This window comes from Talpa occidentalis, unplaced genomic scaffold (genome assembly GCF_014898055.3).
Source record: "Talpa occidentalis isolate TD23 unplaced genomic scaffold, MPIMG_talOcc4v2.1 talOcc4.7, whole genome shotgun sequence".
NCBI lineage: Eukaryota > Metazoa > Chordata > Mammalia > Eulipotyphla > Talpidae > Talpa > Talpa occidentalis.
In genome coordinates this window covers 84,298,160-84,320,417 of record NW_023605083.1, presented here as the reverse complement: position 1 = coordinate 84,320,417, position 22,258 = coordinate 84,298,160, and the positions used below count along the sequence as shown (strand labels likewise).

The following is a 22,258-nucleotide window of genomic DNA, read 5'->3' as shown; positions in this document are numbered from 1 at the left end:
GCCATCAGTTGAATTACAGTCTTTCCGTTGATTTGCTATTAATTGAAACAGAATATACTCAAGATTAGTTTACACTGAATCTGTTACTTTACCTATAAAATTATGAAAATGTGAGTCCCAAAATGTAATTGCTATTAAATTAGATCACTTAAGGTGAAGAACTTTAAAATATAGTAATAAATAGTTTAATCTCTGCCAAAGTCATTTTTAAATGCCTCTAGAACAAAAAAAAGTTTAGTTTTTTGTTCTTCATTATGTGGAGTTAGGAGACCTGTGTTTGTTTTGGTTGCATGACCTTGAACAAGTATATTCATTTTTTGAGACGTAGTTTCTTCTTCCTCAAAAAAAATTTTTTAGCATGCTATTGTGAAGTATAAATAATATAAAATGTAAAAACACTTCAATTAGTAGGCAAACTACTATTGCATAAGTGTTACATTATAGTGGTGTTTTATCAATAGTAAATGGCTTTTATTTTCTTTCTTCTCATGGTTAGCTTGTAGCAGCAGAGCATTTTCCTGAGATAAAAGAAGTTAATTTAGAAGGTTTGTGAGACACTGTAAGGTCAGGACTGACACTGAGCAGGTTTTCTATGATCCCATGCAGACCAGGTAAAGGAGGAGTCCTGGAGCCCTCAGTGGTTTTTGCAGGTCTTTCATTTAGATTTACCAGGCATATGGCAGGTAGAGGTGCTGGGGGGCCGGGAGGCTGGCAGTTCTCCCAGCCCCCAGCAAATCCTCACTCTATCTGGGCTCTCTCTGGCGTTCTCTCTGCTTCTCTTTTTTTTCTCTTGTTTTCCATTCGTTCTTGGCTTCTGCTGGCATCCCAGCGATGCCTCCCTTATAAACTCAGTCCTCAACCCAGGTGTACCCACTTCATGTGCCCGCCATCAGGCATGCATTCAGGACCACAGGGTTCCCTCATCTATCCTAATGGCGGGAGGGCAGAAAAGCCTGATACTTTTTACCTTACCCTATAGACACTATTAAAATCTTTTTAAAACTCTTAAAATATTTCTCTCCTAGTTACCTACTATACTCATTTTATTAGGGATGCTTATAGCCACAAATAGTTTCACAGCTTTGGGCTTAAATCATGGTGGGAAGGAAATTTTGGATAAATCATTTCATGAGTCTCCAGAAAAGATTGGGAAAGTGACAACCAAAATAATGACTTTACAAGAATTGCCTATGTGAAGATAACTCCTAGAGCAACTGGTCTTCTCTTTTCATTTGTTAGAAACCATAAAGAGCTTAAATAGTAATTAGGCTATCAAGCTTAATTATTGTTTTTTGTAAGCATAATATGTCCTTAAGGATCTGAAAGCAGCTGATATCCTTTCTCAGAGATTTTTAGACAAAATGAGATCTAGAGAATTTTTTCCTCAACATTTTATTTTAAAATGTAAGCATATAGACATTTTGAAAGAGTTGGCAACCAAATACACACTGCCCTGGATTCACAATTAACATTTTGTTATATTGACTATATCACATATCTCTCATCTATCCATCCCTCAACTAGAAAATTTTAAGCCGGCAAAGTTTTTATTTATTCTTTTATAGTAGGTGTACTTTATATACGGTGCACTTCACAGATTCTGTGTCTTTTACAAACTGAAGGTTTGTGGTAAGCCTATATTGAGCAAGTTTATCTGCATTATTTTTCCAACAGCATGTGCTCACTTCATGTCACATTTTGGTATTTCTCACGATATTTCAAACTTTTTTCTTTTACCTAATATAATGACCTGTAATTGGTCAATGTTTTGGGGCACCACAAATTATGCCCAGATAAGACAGTGAACGTATATTCTGATTATTTCACTTTCCCTGGTCTGTCTCCCTCTCCTGGGACCTCCCTATTCTGTGATATACAATATCAAAATTAGGTCAGTTAATAACTCTACAATGGCCTCTGTGTGTTCAAATGAAAGGAAGAGTTGCATGTTTCCCACTTTAAATCAAAAGCCCAAAATGATTAGGCTTAGTGAGGAAGTCATATCAAAAGATGAGGTGGAAAATGCCACTTTTGCCAAAAAGTTAGCAGAGATGTAAATACAAAAGAAAAGTTCTTGAAGGAAATTAAAGGTGCTATTCCAATGAACACATAAATGATAAGTGAATCAATCTTCTTATTGATAGGAAGAGATTTTGATGGAAGCTGCAATATTCCATAAGCCAAAACCCAATTAGAGCAGTGCTCTAACTCTTTCTAATTCTATGAAGGCTGAGAGAAGCTAGCAATCTGCAGAACACAAGTTTGAAGTTAGCAGAGGTTGACTCACAAGGTTTAAGGAAAGAAGCCATCTCTAACATCAAATGGAAGGTGAAACAGCAAGTGCTAATTATAGAAGTAATAGCAAGTTATCAAGATTTAGCTAAGATAATGAAGGTAGTTACATTAAACAGGTTTTCCTTAAATAAAAGTTTTATTTTTTTCTCAAATTTTATAATTTGTCAGTTGTTTACATAACAACATAATACTGGGAATATAATTTCAAACCTCCATGGATATTTGTGCTTCACTGACCCTCTAACAAAACTCCAGTGTCCCTGTCCTATCCCCTTTCTTCTTCTGTCCCCTTCTCCTCCCCTCCATTCCCTCTGGTAATCAGTATATTTTTCAGTTTCAGAATTATTTTTGCTTTTTTACCAATTTGTTTTTACAATGAGAGAAACCATACAGTAACTGTCTTTCAGTTTCTGACTTATTTCACTTAGCATAATGACCTCAAGATCAAACCATTTTGCCCCAAAAGGCACTATTTCATCTTTTTAAATAGCAGAGTAGTACTCCATTGAGTATATATCCCACAATTTCTTTATCAAGTCATCTGTCATTGGGCATTTAGGTTGGTTCCATGACTTTGCTATTGTTTATTTATTTATTTATTTATTTTATAGAGGCATGCTTTATTTGTTTATTTTGTTTGTTTGTTTTGTTTATACATGCACTGGGTACAGTCAGAAGCGCGGGAGGGTGAGAGAATTCACCAGAGCCAGAGCGGGGAGCAGAGCAGGCAGAAGGACCGAAGTACACTGCTGAGGGGAGCAGCGGGCGGCAGGAGAGGTCTGCACGCCATGTGGGACCCTCCTCCGGAGGCCGGGGAGCAGCCGGGGATCGAACCGGTACCGCAGAGGTTGCGGGCAGCTTCGCAACCGAGCGCTCAACCGCTGCGCCACCGGGGAGGCCCTTTGCTATTGTTTATAATGCTGCTAGGAACATGGGAGTTGTAGAGGCAGGACAGGCCACTGAGCAGGTTTTCTATGATCCAGCAGACCGGGTAAAGGAGAAGTCCTGGAGCCCTTAGTGGCTTTGCAGGCTCTTACAGAGATTTACCGGGTACATAGCAGGTAGGGGTGCTGGGGGGCCGGGAGGCTGTTGGCCTCCCAGCCCCCAGTAAGTCTTCACTCTATCTGGGCTCTCCGGTCTTCTCTCGCGTTCTCTCTCGTGGTTCTGCTTCTGCTTCTCTGCTTCTGTTCGTTCTCAGCTTCTGCTGGTGTCCCCGTGATGCCGCCCTTATAAACTCAGTCTCTCAGCCCAGGTGTACCCACTTCAGGTGCCCGCCATCAGGCATGCATTCAAGACCACAGGGTTCCCTCATCTATCCAAATGGCGGATAGATGTATCAGAAAAGCCTGATACTTTTACCTTACCCTACAGGAGTGCATAAATCTTTTCATATTAGTGTTTTTATATTCTTTGGGTAAATAACTCTTACGGCAGATTTTTCAGTGTAGAGAAAAAAAAGCTTTATATTGGAAGAAAAATGCCATCTAGGGCTTTCATAGCTAGAGAGGATAAGTCTATCCCTGACTTCAAAGTTCAAAGGTCAGGCTGACTCTCTTATTAAGCTTAATGTAATTGGTGACTTTAAGCTGAAGCCAATGTTCATTTACCATCTGAAAATCCAAGGTCCTTAAAGAAGTTAAATGCCCTCTGCATAAGCTCTATAAATAGAACAAAGTCTAGATTATAGCACGTCTCTTTACAATATGACTTAGTGAATATTTTATTTTTTTTTTTTTTTTTTTTTTTTAAATTTTTTTTTTTAAGATTTATTTATTTATACAAGCACTGGGTATAGTCAGAAGCACGGGAGGGTGAGAGAATTCACCAGAGTCAGAGCAGGATGCAGAACAGGCAGAAGGACAGAAGTACACTGCTGAGGGGAGCAGCGGGCGGCAGGAGAGGTCTAGCGCGCCATGTGGGACCCTCCTCCGGTGGCCGGGGAGCAGCCGGGGATCGAACCGGCACTGCAGAGGCTGCGGGCAGCATCGCAACCCAGCGCTCAACCGCTGCGCCACCGGGGAGGCCCTTAGTGAATATTTTAAGCCCACTGTTGAAGACTACTGCTCAGAAAAAAGATTGCTTTCAAAATATTACAGCTTAGGGCCTCCCCAGTGGTGCAGCGGTTGAGCGCTGGGTTGCGAAGCTGCCCCGCAGCCTCTGCAGCGCCGGTTCGATCCCCGGCTGCTCCCCGGCCACCGGATTAGGGTCCCACATGGCGCGCAGACCTCTCCTGCCGCCCGCTGCTCCCCTCAGCAGTGTACTTCGGTCCTTCTGCCTGCTCTGCTCCCCGCTCTGGCTCTGGTGAATTCTCTCACCCTCCCGCGTTTCTGACTGTACCCAGTGCTTGTATAAATAAATAAATGAATGTTTAAAAAAAAAAAAAATTACAGCTTATTAATAATGTGCATGGCCATTGAAGAGCTGTGATGAACATGTATAAGGAGATTATTGTTTTCAAGCCTGCTAACACAAATTTCAACTTTCAAGTCTTATTTTTTAAGAAATCCATTTTGTAAGGCCATAGATGCCATAAATAATGATTTCTCTGAATCTGGCAAAGTGAATTGAAAACTTTCTGGAAAGGCTGCGTCATTCTAGATATCATTAATAACAGTTATGATTCATGGGAGGAGGTCAAAATATCAACATTACCAAGAGTTTGGAAGATAGTGATTTTAACCTCATGGATGACCTTGAGGGCTTCTAGACTTTGGTGGAGGTAGTAACTGCAAATGTAGTGAAATAACAAAAGAACTAGAATTAGAATTGGAGCTTGAAGATGTGACTGATTCGATGCAAGCTCATAATAAAACATTAATGGATGAGGAGTTGCATCTTATGGATGAGCAAAGAAAGTGACTTGTTGAGATGGACTGTACTTTTGAAGGTGCTATAAAGGTTGAAATGACAATAAAAGATTTAGAATATTACATCAACTTAGTTGATAAAGCAACGGCAGGGCTTGAGAGGATTACCTCCAGTTTTGAAACCAGATCTACTGTGGGTAAAATGCTACCAAACAGTTTTGCAGATTACAGAGAAATCTTTCGTGAAAGGAAGAGTCAGTCAATGCAACAAACTTAATTGTTGCCTTATTTTAAGGAATTTCCACAGCCACCCAACCATTAGCAACCACATCTGTTATCAGTCAACAGCCATCAACATTGAGGCAAGACCCTCCACCTACACAAACATTATAACTCACTGAAAGCTCAGATGATGGTTAGCATGTTTTGACAATAAACCATTCTTAAGGTATATACACATTTTTTAAGAAAATGCTATTGCACAGTTAATAGATTACAGTAGGGTATAACTATAACTTGTATATGCATTGGGAAATTAAAAAATTTGTGACTTTACTGTGATGTTAGCTTTATTCTTGTGGCCTGAAACCAAACTTGCAATATCTGTGAGGGGTGCCTGTATCTACTTTATATAGCTCCCTTAAGAAATACAAAAAAGAAAGCCCAATACTTCATAAGCTGTCATTTTATAAATAAATTTTACATTAAAGAAAAATGTATAAATACGCATGTGTGTGTGTGCATGTGTGTGTTTTGGGTTGTAGGAAAAGTCATGACATTTTTTCTGTTTTTCGTGACTTTTCCAAAAACCCAAAGTACGTGTGTGTGTGTATACATACATATATATGTATGTGTGTGTGTAGGATCAGGACAAGCCCTAGCATGTTTTCTAGGATCCCATGCAGACCGGGTAAAGGAGGAGTCCTGGAGCCCTCAGTGGTTTTTTGCAGGTCTTTTATTGGGATTTAGCAGGTACACAGCAGGCAGGGGTGCTGGGGGTCCAGGAGACTGGCAGGCCTCCCAGCCCCCAGCAAGTCTTCACTCTATCTGGACTCTCCGGCATTCTCTGCTTATCTCTTGGCTTCTGCTTCTGCTTCCCTGCTTCTTTCTCAGCTTTTGCTGGCGTCCCTGTGACGCCGCTTTCAAAAAGCACAGTCTCAGCCCAGGTGAATCCCATCTACCTATGCCCACACCCTACTCCAGGTGCCCGCCATCAGGCATGCATTCAGGACCACAAGGATCCATCATCTATCCTGATGGCGGGAGGGCAGAAAAGCCTGACATTTTTCCATCCACCCCTCAGGGTTTTCTGCCATGTAGTCTTCATATATGCAATTTTCCTTAACAAACTTAAACAATGCAGCCATTGCCCACAAAAGCAAATACATCACAATATAACAACAAAATACAACAGAACACAAATAAGTCCAAGCAGGGCCCCAACCTAGTGGCTAAAGACAGTTATTGGTACCAGCAGATGAGCCACCAAATCTGATGCCAAAGGCACTGCTCATACACGGGAGGGGAATCACTCACGGCATCTACTGTAACACGCCAGGAGCCATCAGGCTTCCTTGACTTCTCTGGCTGTGGTCTCAGCCACTAGCCACACACCACATCCACCCCCAGGATGCACTCACTCTGGGATTGGCAATTCTATTCTACTGTTGGGGGTAATCGCCAACTCTCAGGGGTTCTGTCTGCAGTCACTCCAACACTCGGCTTTCATAGCCACCAATGCAACTCGCAGACCCCTGCACTCAGGCCAACCCACTGCACAAGCACATGGGTAGGGGATCCAAACTCTACATTCGGCTTGGGCTCCACCCCAAGCACGTTCCCCACCCGTCCCCCAAGGACGGGTTCCTCAGCTCCTCACCCTCATACGACAACGAGCAGGGCATCACCCACAGGTGATTTTACGAGACTCACTGGTCTTCAGCATACTCAGGCTGCTTAACAGCCACTCAGGGCTTCTCAACTTAGCATCAGCACCAGCTTTTGCCTTCTCAGTTGGCTTTTCTCCTCCGCCTAGCTGCTGGGCATGCACAGGCTGCTTTTGACCATCAAGGCCCACTGGCCACCCCCAGATTCCCAAAAAAACATAACATGCCAAGGTCCTCCACCTTCTGGTGGGATTGTAAGTCCAAGTTCATCAGTCCAAGTCCATTACGCCTCCCCTTTCATTGGCACTGGCGAGCTTTGAATCACGGTCCTCTCTTCCCCGATGATTCTTGCTGCCTCGGGGATTGTTGGCTGGTCCTCTCAGGCATCTCCTCCTCCAGGTGTGGTCTTATCCCGTAGCTCTGGACCTTACCCACCTTCTGTGCTGCCATGGTGCCTCCAGCGTCGTCACAGGCAAACACAGTCTATTACTCCTTAGTCCCTCCAGGTCTTCGGAGGGCTCCATACCCGTCTGCATGGATCATCCTGCCGACAACGCCAATTGTAGGGTTAGGACAGGCCCTGGCATGTTTTCTAGGATCCCATGCAGACCGGGTAAAGGAGGAGTCCTGGAGCCCTCAGTGGTTTTTTGCAGGTCTTTTATTGGGATTTAGCAGGTACACAGCAGGCAAGGGTGCTGGGGGTCCAGGAGACTGGCAGGCCTCCCAGCCCCCAGCAAGTCTTCACTCTATCTGGGCTCTCCGGCGTTCTCTGCTTCTCTCTTGGCTTCTGCTTCCCTGCTTCTTTCTCAGCTTCTGCTGGCATCCCCATGACTACGCTTTTAAAAGCACAGTCTCAGCCCAGGTGAATCCCATCTACCTATGCCCACACCTTACTCCAGGTGCCCGCCATCAGGCATGCATTCAGGACTGCAAGGATCCATCATCTATCCTGATGGCAGGAGGGCAGAAAAGCCTGACATTTTTCCTTACATTACATTGTGTGAATGGAAAGATGAATACCAAGTTCAGGGAAGGAGTTACTTGTCAAGGGGAGAAAAATGGCTCATAAAGAAGTTTTACAGGAAGCGGCAACTGTAATGTTTTATTTCTTAAAATCTGAAGAGTAAAATGTGAGAACATGATAGTGCTGATATTGAGTGTTTTACTGTTAACCTCTCTGTTCTTTACTGTATGTTTGAAATATTTCACAATTAAAAATTAAAAGATTTGCTACTTAGTCTTCTTTTTCCCTGGCAAAGTATTTTTCACTTCACTAAAGAACCATTGTCCACTTGGCCTTCAAAGTGAGCTGGATTGAATGGAATCTGACAATACCTTATCTTTTCTCAGTTTATGTACTAGCTAAAGAGCGATACAAAGTACCCGATTTCTGCTTAGGCTTGAGAAGTATAACTTTGGTATACTTCCTGGTTTTGTCTAAGTCAGAGTGAAAAAATGACTTTCAGTATTGTAGTTAAATTCCTTGAAGATAGTTGACATGATTTTTGAAAGTGTGTAATTGTGTGTGTGATTTTGCATGTTCACCTGACTTCAGAAAAGAAAGACATGGAAAGTGAAATATGGCCAGGGAAGTTGATACATGAATGCTTAGAGATAAGGATGCTGCTTAGCCAGAACCTGGAAACTTGACCACTCTAAACAAACTGCATAGTACTAAATTGCTTGTGAAAGGGCTGAATCAATCCTGCTGCGATTTGAACTTTTGGCTCCTGAAAGTCTAGGGCAAGCTTAAAAATAAAGCCTTTACCCACTGGGTTGTATTCCAGACACTCTACTGGATTCTTTATATGGAAGCATCTATCTGAAAAGCTAGAGGCAGCAAGAGGAATATGAGATAGTGAAAGAGCATTAGGGGCTTCTCCCTATACTAGATGTGAGGAAATGAATTCCCAATGAGTGAGAATCTCCATTATTAATGTACTGATTCCTTTTAGAGTCATAAGAAAAATATAGTGGGGTATGGTATAAAGGACCAACAAATCAACATAATGAATGCTATGACTTGCCTAGCACTGTGCTAGGCTCTGAGGAGGCTTAAAAGGGTTGCTGTGTCTGTCTTGATTACTTCCAAAAGAGAGAAATTATGTGGCATAAAATAAAGAATAAAATCTTGAATAACAATTTAATTATAAATTCCAGAGGAGTTAGAAAAATGTTGTAGTGTACTATAAACAAGGAATTGTCTTTTGGATTTAATCAGAATACCTAAATTCACATTCAAGCTCTGACACTTGAAAAGTTGGGCAGATCACTTAATTTCTGAGCCTCTTTCCTCATTTATAAAATGAGGCTGACAATCCCAGCTATTTCTGTTCACCTATAGAAAGGGTTGTAATAAGAATTAAATGAGGATGGATGTGAAAGCACTACAGTTACTATTTACTGAAAGAGTTGAGAATTGAAGTAGATCTTGAAAAATATGTTATATACTAATAACCTGAAAGGCCCAATAAAAGTCTCAGGGAACAATTTAATCTGAGAGAAGAATGAGACTCAGATACAGGATACATGACAGAAATCACCTAACTATAGCAAAGATTTGTTTTGGGGATGGGTAAAAGACAGTTAATCTGAGTGTTTTAGCAAAGGGATGAAGTTAAAAGTAATATGCTAAAATGAATGGGTTATATTAGGATCTAAATTATATAGGATCTGAAGGTGGAAAGAAGAGTTTGGACTTGATCTAAAAGGCAACAAGGAACTATTTGTGACTTGTGAGTAGGAAATTATTATAAAAGTATTTAATTCACCTCAATAATCAGTAACTAACAAAATGCATAACACAGTTATTCAGGATTAGTCCAAGTGAATTCAGCTAATCTGTTAACAATATGTAAGATGAATTGGACACATCTGAGCCTAGGCTTCTTATCACCTAGATATTTGTCAAGTTTATCTTTCACTGTAACAAAGAATGATAATACCTGTCTATCTGGTAGGTTTATTTCAAACATCAGATAAGTTGATGATGATGCCATTATTACCCAAAAATATGTTAAATGCCTCCTTTCATGTAGGATATTGTGTAAAAAAAAAAAAAAACAAAACTAGAAAAACAAGCAAATGTATAGATCTAAGTACTTTGAAAAATGTCTTTCAATAAATACTAGTTTGAAATACAGATTTCTTTTTTTTCTAAAGATTTATTTATTTATGCATAAGAGAGCTGGGGTACAGGCCAGAGGTATGGGGGTGTGAGAGGATTCACCAGAGACAGAGTGGGGAACAGAACAGGCAGATGTACTGAAATACACTGCTGAGGGGAACAGCAGGCGAGACAGGAGAAGTCTGCTGTGCCATGTGGGTAACTCCCTGGGTGCCTGGGGATGGAACTCGTGCTGCAGAGGCTGCGGATTGCTTCATAGTGCTGTGCTTAACCCCTTGCGCCATCAGGAAGGCCCTGAAATACAGATTTCTAAGGGATTCTGGTAGAAAGATCATCTTACTGCTACATGTAATGTTAGGTTAGGTTCCTATTATTGTCAAGACCTGCTAGGCATGGCGAGGATCAGGTAGAGGAGAAAACACCAGGTGCAGTAAGGTAAGCATTTAGTCTCCAGGGGTTCTTCCTGTTGGCAGTAGCCCTTTCCAGACTTAACCTGTTCTGTAGTGAACCTTTAGGAAGACAGTGTAGAATATTGGTTAAGAAAACAGGTTCTGAGCCAGAATAACTGGCTGGGTTTGAAATACCGCTGTATAACCTTTAGGCAAGTTATTTAACTTCTCTGAGCCTCATAAAGATAATAATAGAATCATAGGGTTGTTTGTGAGAATTAGGTGATATACTGCAGGTAAACTCTTAACAGAGGATCTGGTACACAGTGAATGTCAGCTCACTAAATGTCAGTATTTTTATTTTCAAGACCTTTTTAGCCTCCTTTTTTTTAACTCCCAGATTCATATAGTTATATGCTTGCATGTATGTGTGTTTCTTAAAGAGCAGTTATAATATATTAATATTTGCATATGAAAGGAAAATTTCTGGAAATATTATCAATGATCCCTGGTTAATAGGATGGTGGAGATAAGAAAAGTAGCTTTTATTTTACTTTCTGAATACTGAAAAAAAAAATTTACTCATTCAGCATATTACTTTTATTATTTTTCAAACTAGTTTTAAAAGAATAAAGTATTAAAAGGGGGTGTATATTAAATGGTTAATAGTTTTGTAAGGTGTATTGGATGCGAAAAGTGATCCAAAAATTGCCTGTTATTTTTACTAAACAATAGAGTGTGGAGCTTTTGTAACCCGAAGAAAGCAGCATTTTAGCATCTTTCCTACTGCAGTATATGGTGGTTAAAACCATGGGGGAATGAATGCCTTAGAGATCACCTCTTGTGGTGTCTTTATGCAGATCTTTTCAGTATTCCCCATTGCTCTTAGGGTGGAAAGTTCCGTGGCAAGGGCTGGGAAAGGTACAGTGATTTTTTCCATCCATTGTACAAAACTATTGCCAGATATTCTTTTAAATAAGACTATTAGCCATGTGATGATTATAAAACATGATTGCTTTACAGAGCCTTATTTATAGAGATTCGCTTATTGTGCTGTATAAAGAGTGCCCTTTTTTTTTAAGATTTATTTATTTATACATGCAAGAGCTGGGGAACAGGCCAGAAGTGTGGGGTGCTGAGAGGATTCACCAGACAGAGCGGGGAACAGAACATGCAGATTGACTGAAATACACTGTTGAGGGGAGTAGCGGATGAGTCAGGAGAGGTCTGCTGCGCCATGTGGCTTGCTCCCTGGCAGGCCAGGGATCGAACTCGTGCTGGAGAGGCTGGGGACAGCTTCATAGGTTGCATCTTAACCCCTTGCACCCCCAGGGAGCCTCCTGAAGAGTGCCTTTGACTATGTAATGAGATACCTCGTGCTACTGTCTAGGCAACAAATTTGAAAATTAGGGGTATTATATTGAGAGTTTTATCCTAGTGTTTTACCAATTAACAGGAGACAGATGTTATGCTACTCCAGGTAACAGGCTTTTTGTTTTATGACTCTGTAAAGGTTGGTTTTTCTCTCCTTTGACATGCAGAATTAATTGACTATTTCTTAGATCATGCCTTTAGAGGAAACATAAAAATACAAATTCTTCTGGTTGGTTTAAGCATTTTTTTTCTTATGACTAGATGTTTTAAAACTCAAGTTATATAAATTAATACTATTATTTCAAAGCTTAAAAAGTACAAAAATCCAGTAAGCACTGAAGATTTCACATTATTATAGATGGAAATACTGAGTTGATATAATTAACTACTTGGCAAACAATGATAGTAAAAACTTCCTGAGTAAAATGATGACACAGAGGGGAAGTTTTTATGTGTTTTAAGTTTCATTCATTCATCAAGGTATCACTGCAAATACAAGCAAGCACAATTAACTTTCTGTTATTAGAAGCTGATTGGGTAATAATATTAATGAAAATTTGGTGCTCCCTCTTTCACAAAGCATTTTTCTCTGCATAGCTTTAGAAACCTGTGATGTAAACATTACCATTACTACTTTAAGATTAAAGAAACTAGGGCTGGACAGATTATAGCTTGCTTACAGGCAAGGTAGCTAAAGTCTAGAATTTCTGATATGCTTTTTGACATTTTTTTAAAGATTTTTTTTTTTTTTATTTATACATACAAGAGCTGGGGTATAGGCCAGATGAGCAGTGGGGTGAGAGGACTCACCAGAGACAGAGTGGGGAACAGAACAGGCAGATCTACTGAAATGCACTGCTGAGGGGAGCAGCAGGCAAGACAGGAGAGGTCTGTGCCATGTGGGTAGCTCTCTGGCAGGGGACTGAACTTTTGCTGCAGTGGCTGGCGATAGCTTCATAGCCCTGAGACTTAATCCCTGTGCCACTAGGGAGGCCCTGTTCCAAGTATTCTTTTTTTTTTTTTAAAGATTTATTTATTTATGCGTACAAAAGCTGGGGTGTAGGCCAGAGTTACGGAGGGTGAGAGCATTCACCAGAGACAGAGTAGGGAACAGAACAGGCAGACTGACTGAAATACACTGCTGAGGGGAGCAGCAGGCGAGGTAGGAGAGGTCTGCTGCGCCATGTGGGTAGCTCCCTGGCTGGCCTGGAATCGAACTTGTGCTGCAAAGGCTGTGGATAGCTTCATAGTGCTGTGCTTAACCCCTTGTGCCACCAGGGAGGCCCTCCAAGTATTCTTTTAAGTGTTTAATTAAGGATTACCTCACAATAATTTCATTAATTAGTTGGTAACACAGAGCCACAGATTAAATAAAATTATCCAAAATTCACAGCAATTGGTCACACTAGGATTCAAACTAACCTATTAGTTCCAAGTCTAGGTATTTTAAGCACTGGGCTCCTTTGAACTAGATAACTTTTATCTTAAGCGGATTAAATGCATTGCTCAGGATCTCCATATTGGCTAAAATTCCTTTTCTAAGGTTCCTGAACCTCACAAAAACAGATCTTGGGATCTGTTAGGGTTTTCCTTAGGGTTTATTATCCCATTTTGCACATGAAGTTAAGTGACTTGTCTAAAATCTTAGTTTATGAAATTGATCATGTTAGAACTGGAACTTAGGTCCACTGGTTTCAAGCCCACTGCTTTCAGTTTAATGCTGAAATTTTGTTGCAGCTTCTAGTGCAAGCATGCCCAGGGCAGGTTCACTGTCCCTTCCAGCAGACAGATAAAGAGAGTCCTGGAGCTTTCCATAGATTTTTACAGGCCTTATTTAATGCTCTCTCTGGGAACCAGGTACACAGGCGCACCGGGCCAGGGAACTTGCATGCAAGGAGGCCAGCACAGACCAGGCAGGCAACAGAATATCCTTACCCTCCATGAATCCTTGTGCTCTTTCTCCCCTTCTCTGGTGTTCCCAGTCTTATGGTCTAGCCTCAAAGTGCTTCTTTTCACTGGCCTCCACTGCCTTTTATCCCTCTCCTGTAGGCACATGTTGAGCATTTACACATGTGAATGCCTTTACTCTTTGGGCCCTGGTGTCCATAATCAAAGGCTCGCATGCCCCTTGCTCATGCTTCTCTGCCTGGGCATCCATGTTAGCCGCGAGAGGGCACCCAAAAAAGCCTGATAACCTCATTTACCCTACCTAGTTGCAAAAGCATGTTCATATACTTCGCTCATATTTCAGTGCACCTTTAGCTCTGTCCTGGAATACAGTTAGGTTAGCATAAAAGTTTCCAGTTTTGTTGTTTGTGCCTTATGGAGAGAGAGATAGAAGTACCTTATGGATAGAAAGTACATCTATTACTTTAAAAAAATTTACTGTTATTAACATACAATTCTACCAAAAAAATGTAACTTGGTCTTATGTAATGCTTTTAAAAGCCATTTTAACAATTTAGAATATTTATACCGCTGAGCCTTGAAATGGTTAGCAAGTGACAACATTCATTTCAAATCTTAAATAAGAGTATAAGAGTATAAAAAATGCATCAATTTTCCTCAGGGTCTTTGTGCAGATTTTTTTTTTAGAGAGAAAACCCCTTCTGACTTCATGTAGAGTAGAAAACTAGCTTAGTTTATTTCATGCTGTTCAGTCTAATTTGGAATCATTTTTTAATTCCTAGATACTTGGATACAGAGAGCATGCTCCTTAGAGTCTTGTTTCCTGACAGTGGAGAGCAAAGGATTAAATTGAGCTGAAACTAAGTTGATTGACACTTTGGACATTGCAGATTGTGATAAAAGGGGAATTTGTTAAAATTTTTAAAAGACAGTAGCAGAATGAACTCTTTTCCTTACAAGTATCCAGTTTGCAAAGATTTTTTTTTTTCCTTAAAAAAACCAAGAGGCATATTCTAGCTTGTTCCCAGTTTCCTATATTACATTTCAAACCTAGGACTTAACTTTGAAACACTTTTGAAAAGGTCTAGATGGGGGTGTTAAAATAATCTCCTTTGCTGAGCAGGCACTGACAGAGAAGTCTTTTGAGGGGAAACAAAGGACTGCCCACTTCTGAGGTGTCACTGTAGGAACCTATTTATTTTTTATTTTTTAAATTTTTTTATTTTAACATTTATCATTTTTTAGATTTTTTAGACAATTTTTGCTTCCCCCCACCCTCTCAGATTGAGTCCCCATGGAATTTCCTTCCCCAAGGCACCCGTGCACCATCACCACAGTCCCCTGTGCTCCTCCCTCCATCCCTCTTACCCCACCCCCTCCTCCTCCCCTACAGTATGTCTCTTGGTTTATAATTGTCTGTTTTTGCTTTGTTGTGTTTTGTACTGTTATTTTTTTTTTTACACTGATGTCTTATTTTGTTCCCCTATATTCCTGTTATAAGTGAAACCATCCGATATTTTTGTTTTTCCTTCTGGCTTATTTCACTGAGCATAATTCCTGCTAGCTCCATCCACGTTACTGTGAATGGTGTGAGTTTATATTTTTTGATTGCTGAATAATATTCCATTGTGTATATACACCACATCTTCTTGATCCACTCATCTATTTTTGGGTATTTGGGTTGTTTCCAGGTTTTACCTATTGTAAATAGTGCTGCAATAAACATAGGTGTACAGGTCCTCTGTTGAATCACTGTTTTTGTGTCCTTTGGATAGATCCCTAGTAGTGGGATCTCCATTTTTAGTAGACTGAGGAAACCTCCAGACAGCTCTCCACAGTGGTTGGACGAGTTTGCACTCCCACCAGCAATGCAGGAGAGTTCTGTAGGAACCTATTTATAAAAGACAAGTGTAGGGCTTCCCTGATGGCACAAGGGGTTAAGACACAACCTATGAAGCTATCCACAGCCACTGCAGCATGAGTTCGATCCCTGGCCAGGGAGCCACCCACATGGCGCAGCAGACCTCTCCTGGCTCGCCCGCTGCTCCCCTCAGCAGTGTACTTCAGTCAATCTGCCTGTTCTGTTCTGCACTCTGTCTCTGGTGAATCCTCTCAGCCCCCACACCTCTGGCCTGTATCCCAGTTCTTGTATGCATAAATAAATAAATCTTTTAAAAATATATAAATAAATAAAAGACAAGTGTACATATTTATGAAATCTTTATCTTTAGTGTTTTTAAAAGCAAGAGATATTAAAAGTGAATTGATAAGATACATTCATTGCCTGCTGACTTTTCTAACACAGATGATTACCATGCTATAATCTTTCCTAAAATGGCATCATTTTTATGTTAACTTCAGTAAAATCCCATCTCTGCTGTGTCTTCAAAGGAACTAGACTCACCTTAACAATGCTGTTCTAAACAGCCTGCTGCCCTTTTTTTGATCACTGCAGGAGTCTGTAATAAATTGCAGCCTGGATGAAGTTTCAAACCGGCAAATTTGCCAGATATTTAAAGCAATTTATTTTGGGGTGTATCAGCAGATTTTTTTCATACATTGCCATTTGGGTGCCTGCTGACACAGCCTCAATAAATCTTACAAACATTTTCCTTCCTAAAGATTGATGAAGATGATGATGCACTGGGCTGAGATTCAGATCTTTCGTTAACTCTTCACTTGCAAATTGGTACCTTCCTATTACCAGATCTTTAGGAAATGTAGATAGCTTTTTCCAGCATGAATTTGCACTATTTCAAATTCCTCAGAGCCTTGGCAACCACTTTACATTCTATGGAAGGATCGACTTTAACAAAGTGATTCTGTTTTTCAGCAGAGTTTATAGTTTAGAATGATTATGTCATTTACTAGGATTTTGGAAATTGCCAGATTTGCCAATATGAAAAAAGATTTGTAAATTTATATAAAACAGACTTATTTCCTGATTCTATTACATGGTGAGTCTTAAAGTGACTTCTTCCTAATTAGTCTCTCTAATAGTTACCTAATGATGTTTTTAAAAATTATTAATTTCTGACTCTGGATTTCTTAAAGCAACCTTTATTGATGCATATTTTAGTCAAGTATCCAGAAAAGCTAAAAATATTGATGCCAGAAAATACTTGTAGTAATGAGACTGGAAGGGCAAGAGATAAGGGAGCTAACTTTTGTAAGCTACTTATAATAGCTTCAGGAGAGAGAGAAAACAATCTCACTTTACAAAGAGTTGGTTCCTGGTCAGGTGAAAAGCCCTGTTCAGTGAATTGGAAAGGAACATAATAAGGAACAGAAAGGCTTAAACCCACGAAGACATCAGAGAGTAACGATTGGTGGGGGAAAACTCTATACCAGTAGTCATAAAACCAGGGTTCCTAAGTGAAGGTCACTTATATGAGGTTACACTTTACATCTGTAAAATGAGGATATAATCTCTAGCCTGTCTTCCTCTCTAGATCCTGTGGCACAATAGATGCCAACAATGGTTGTGCGCTCGAATCACCTGAGGAGCTTTGAAAACTGCTAGATCCCAAGCTCAAGAGATTACAATTTGATTGGTTTTAGAGAGCAACCTGGGCACTGGAATTTTTCAACACTGCACAAGTGATATATATGTGCAGCTAAGGCCTTGTGAATGTCTGTTGTGTAAGATGATTAGGAGAGTCCTTTATAAATTTATTTACAAGGGTTAACAGATGTTATCAACAGTGTAGGTACCCCACCCCCATCGTAGCTTTAACTGCTTTGATTTAAAAATAAAAATCCAGCTAATCTTTGAATTACTCCCACCCCAATCCCGGTGCACGCGCACCTTTAGCTCACAAGAAGCCGCTGATAAATATTTTGTTACTTTTGTGAATGTGTGGCCTTTTAAAGTTTTAAGATCATTTGAAAAATAAGGGTTTGGGGTTTTTTTTTGTTTTGTTTTGTTTTTTTCGGTACAAAGTATACAGTCAGCTAACGGACACACCTTTCTGTCCAAGCAACCCCCCTTAGAGGAATGCGAGTCTGTTTTGTTATCCCAGCTGCTTTCACTCCCAGCCACAGCGTCTTGGGACCGACCCTTAACCCTCGCCTCAGGATTTGGTGGGTGCCATGAGCTCGGAGGCGGGGCGCTGGCAGGGCCTCCCCTCCGGACTCTTAGAACCCTCCCCGCCGGCGGGACTCGCCCAGCCGCGGCGCCCCGCCCCGGACGCGAGCGGGGCGGGTTGCTGGCGGCTCTCAGCCTCCAGGACTCTAAGGCCGAGCCCTAGGGCTGCGGCGGCTGCCTCCGCGCGACCCGGCCGGCCCGTTTCGGCCGCCGGGAGCCGGCGCAGCCCAACGCGACCACTAAGTGCCTGAACCCCACGGGGGCCAGGATGTGGAGCTGTGCGCTTTGAGCCGGCTCCATGACCCTGAGCACTTTGGCCCGCAAGAGGAAGGCGCCCCCGCCTGCACCTGCAGCCTCGGTGGCCCGACATGATCCCCTACTTCTCCGCCAACGCGGTCATCTCGCAGAACGCCATCAACCAGCTGTGAGTGCGCCGCGCGCCCTCCCACCCTCCGCGAACGCTTCGGAAAGTTTGCTTTTCAGCAGCCACATTGCCCAACATCCTGGGGGGGCAAGCCATCGAGCGAGGGCGAAATTGCACCCTGAGTGCTTGGAGATCTCGGGCTTTGCAGGGAGGCTGGGGTGATGGCGTGGGGCAATTCTTTGAGGCAGAAAGTGCCCGGGAGAGGCTGAATCCAAAGGCTGAATCCTTTGGGAAATTTTCCGTTAAACTTTGAGGGGGTCTAAAAGTAGGGTCGTCTCAGGGAAGTTGTCTGTGGGGAATGAGTGACAGCCGCGCGGTATGGCACTCGGGTGACTGGGGCTGAAGGGCTGTTGGTTGCTTCTGCACGTCCAGCCGGAACGCTTGCTCCCTTACGGTCTTGGTTGGTAATCAGGCTCCCGTGTTTGTTGTTGGTTTTGGTTTGTTTTAAGTTTGCACGTGACGATAGATTTCTGTTGCAAGCTATTCACACAAGGGAAGGGAGTCTGTTGTTCGCTCCCTCTAGTCGTAGTTTGGAATTATTTCAGAATGTGGATTTCAATAGTTTGACTTTTTTTTTTTACTCCCCCTGTAATTAAGTGGTGTGTGCTGATAAGCCAAACCTGAATGTACACCTTCATTCACTGAAGTGCAAGACTCAAGCCATCTCTTTTTATTTTAAGGTTTATTTATTTATATATACAAGAACTGGGGTGTAAGCCAGAGGTGTGGGAAGTGAGAGGATTCACCAGAGAGAGTGGGGAGCAGATCAGGCAGAGCTACTGAAAGGCACTGCTGAGGGGAGCAGCAGGTGAGACAGGAGAGGTCTGCTGCACCATGTGGGTCACCTCCCTGGCAGGCTGGAGATTCGAACTCACTCATGGGGCAGTGGCTGATGATAGCTTGATAGCACTGTCGTTAACCCCTGCACCACCAGGTAGGCCCCCCACAAGCCCATCTTTAAACCATCACTGTGTTTTAAAGTCTCTTAGTTGTCCTTCCCTTCCACTGTGGTTTAGCCATTTCTGAGAACAATGTGCTGAAACTTGTGATTAGGCATCTCAGTTATAAAGAGCAAGGTTAGAGGAACTCCATTTATCCAGTTTGCATCCTTAAACCAATAAAGTAGTTTAGGATTACTTGAGCAATTGGCTTTTCTAGTGTATTAGCCCTCACTCCAGAGTGACTTCAGAAGTATCACATCTCTGAGGTTTTTTAAGTCTCCTTGCGCTCAAGCAGGTTAACCTGAAATTTTTCAAATTTAATGTCCAAGAACGGAAACTTTCCATTATTTCTTATTGAAGGTCCAGAAATAGCACGTAGAGGGATTTATAATCTTACACCTAATTTATTAATTTAAATAATTGTTTGGTTTCTCCTATCAAATTAAGTTAAACTCATTTGAGTTTCTTTCATGTTGATTCATCATAGAATGACTAAAAAAGTTTTACTGCCTGTACTGTAAACTTTGCAGAATTAAATCAATAGCTTATTTTCATTTTCCCTTTAAAAAAAAAAAAGACATGAAATGAAAGAAAAGGAGGTAATAATCTGAGACTTGAATAATCAATGTCAAAATAATCATGTTAACAATACTTTAAAAATAGAAAAGTTATCCTCCAGACCTGTAAGAAAATAAATTCGTGTTGTTCAACATCAGAATGTGACTGGGGACCCAGGGCAGAACTGGAAACCACAAAAGGAAACAAGAAGAGCTGAACCAACCACCTGCTGAAGTCTGTCCCCACCAGGGCACTTCAACAACGTTGGCTGGCAGTTGGGTTCTCAAGGACAGAATTATAATACTTAGAAGCAACATCCTGTGCCAGTCATTGCAATGTGTGGGACAATCAGTGTGAATGAGGAAACACGGAACACAAAGATCACAGAGATCTCTGGAGAAAATGGGACAGTCTTGTATACCACAAGAAGTTCCAAAATCAAGGAGTCCAGAGAGCCGCTTCACACACTTGCTCTACAATAGGTTCCTGAAGTGCTGTGCATTGCTACCCCAGTTGCTCCTGGGCATCTGAGCAGCCTGGTCTGTTGCAGTCCAGCAGCCAAGGTCCTTGCCCAGGAGAAGGACACAGTTCCAGGAAAAAGACAAGACCTGTGGGCAGACCATCGACCTATGGCTTGCAGTGAGAGCAGAATGGGAGCGATCCAAGCAGGGGAGGGAGACCTACAGGACAGGGTTGTGGTTGTGGGTGGATTGTTAGGAGAGCTCCGCCTGCGGGGACAATAACTATAGAACCAAATAAGACATCACTGTAAAACTGTACAAAACACAACAAAGTTTTGTACATCACTGTACAAAACACAGCAAAGCAAAAACAGACAATTAGAAATCAGAGACATACTGTGGGGGAGGAGGAGGGAGAGGGATCAGAGGGAGGGAGGGAGGAGCAAGGAGCACAGGGGACTGAGGTGATGGTGCACCGGTGCATTGGTGAAGGAAACTCTATGGGGACTACCTTGAGGAGGTGCCAACCAAGAATACTCTATCCCGCAAAGCTCTCTTTCCTCCATGAAGAAAGAATATGGCCCTTCCCAGACAAGAGAACCTCCGGAATTTCATTGCGACTAAACCCCCACTCCAAAAAATACTACAAGGAATCCTAAAGCCAGAACCTCAGAGGAACGAATAACAACGAAAGAAGACCAAAAAAAAAAAAAAAGTTATTAAAAGAATAAATAAATAAAATCAAAGGAAAGACAAACATAATGGCAAATACAGATGCTAACATATCAATATTAACTCTAAATGTAATGGACTAAACTCTTCAATAAAAAGACACAGAGTTGCAGCCTGGATTAAGAAACAACAAAACCCAACCTTTTGCTGTCTCCAGGAAACACCTTTAGCTACAAAAGATAAAAATAGGCTCAAAGTCAAAGGATGGAAAACAATCCTACAAGCAAATGGGGCAAAAAAGAAAGCAGGAAAGCTATACTTATATCAGATAAACCAGACTTCACAACTCAAAAAATAAAAGAGACCCCAATGGTCACTACATATGATTAAGGGGACAATACTTCAAGAAGAAAATACACTCATTAACATATACTCACCAAACGAAAGAGCACCAAAATATATCAGACAACTGTTGTCCTCTCTGAAAAACAGACATCAGAGAAAACACATACGTAGTGGGAGACTTTCAACACACCACTATCAACAATGGATAGATCAACAAGACAAAAAAATAAGTAAAGAAACTAAAGCTCTAAATAAGGACCTAGAAGCATTTGGGCTTAACAGACATCTATAGAACACTAAACCAAAAAAAACGGAGTACACATTTTCTCAGCGCACACGGATCATTCTCCAGGATCGATCACATACTGGGGCACAAGACAAACATCAACAGATACACCAAGATTGAAATCATACCAACCATCTTTCTGACCACGAAGGCATCAAACTAGAAATAAATCATAAAAAGAAGGCAAGGAACTATCCTACCTCATGGAGATTAAAAGCCACACTACTGGAAGACCACTGGACTAATGAGGAGATCAAAGAAGAAATTAAAAATTCTTTGAATTGAATGACAAGGAGGACACCAATATCCTAAATGTATGGGATGCAGCAAAAGCAGTAATAAGAGGAAAATATATAGCAATAGAAGCTCACATCAAAAAACAAGAAAGAACTCAAAGAAACAACCTAATCTCGAAGCTCAAAGATCTAGAAAAAGAACAACAAAAAACCCCAGAACCAGTAGAAGAAAAGAAATAATAAAAACCAAAGCAGAAATAAATGAAATTGAAACTAAAAAAACAATCCAAAAGATCAATGAAAACAAGAGCTGGTTCTTTGAAAAAATAAATAAAATAGACAAACCCCTAGCCAGGCTCACAAAGGAAAAAAGGGAGAAAGCACAAATACACAGAATCATAATGAAAGAGGAGAATCACAACGGACACAGCAGAAATCAAAGAATAATCAGTAACTACTATG

The 22,258-nt window shown here is 41.2% G+C and overlaps 1 protein-coding gene and 1 pseudogene across 1 annotated transcript in view; both read left to right on the top strand.

Moving 5' to 3' along the window:
* Positions 1–22,258, top strand: part of SSH2 (slingshot protein phosphatase 2) — a 263,078-nt gene that overhangs the window by 109,841 nt on the left and 130,979 nt on the right. The window lies entirely within an intron of this gene.
* Positions 1,977–5,522, top strand: LOC119232941 (tigger transposable element-derived protein 1-like; annotated as a pseudogene).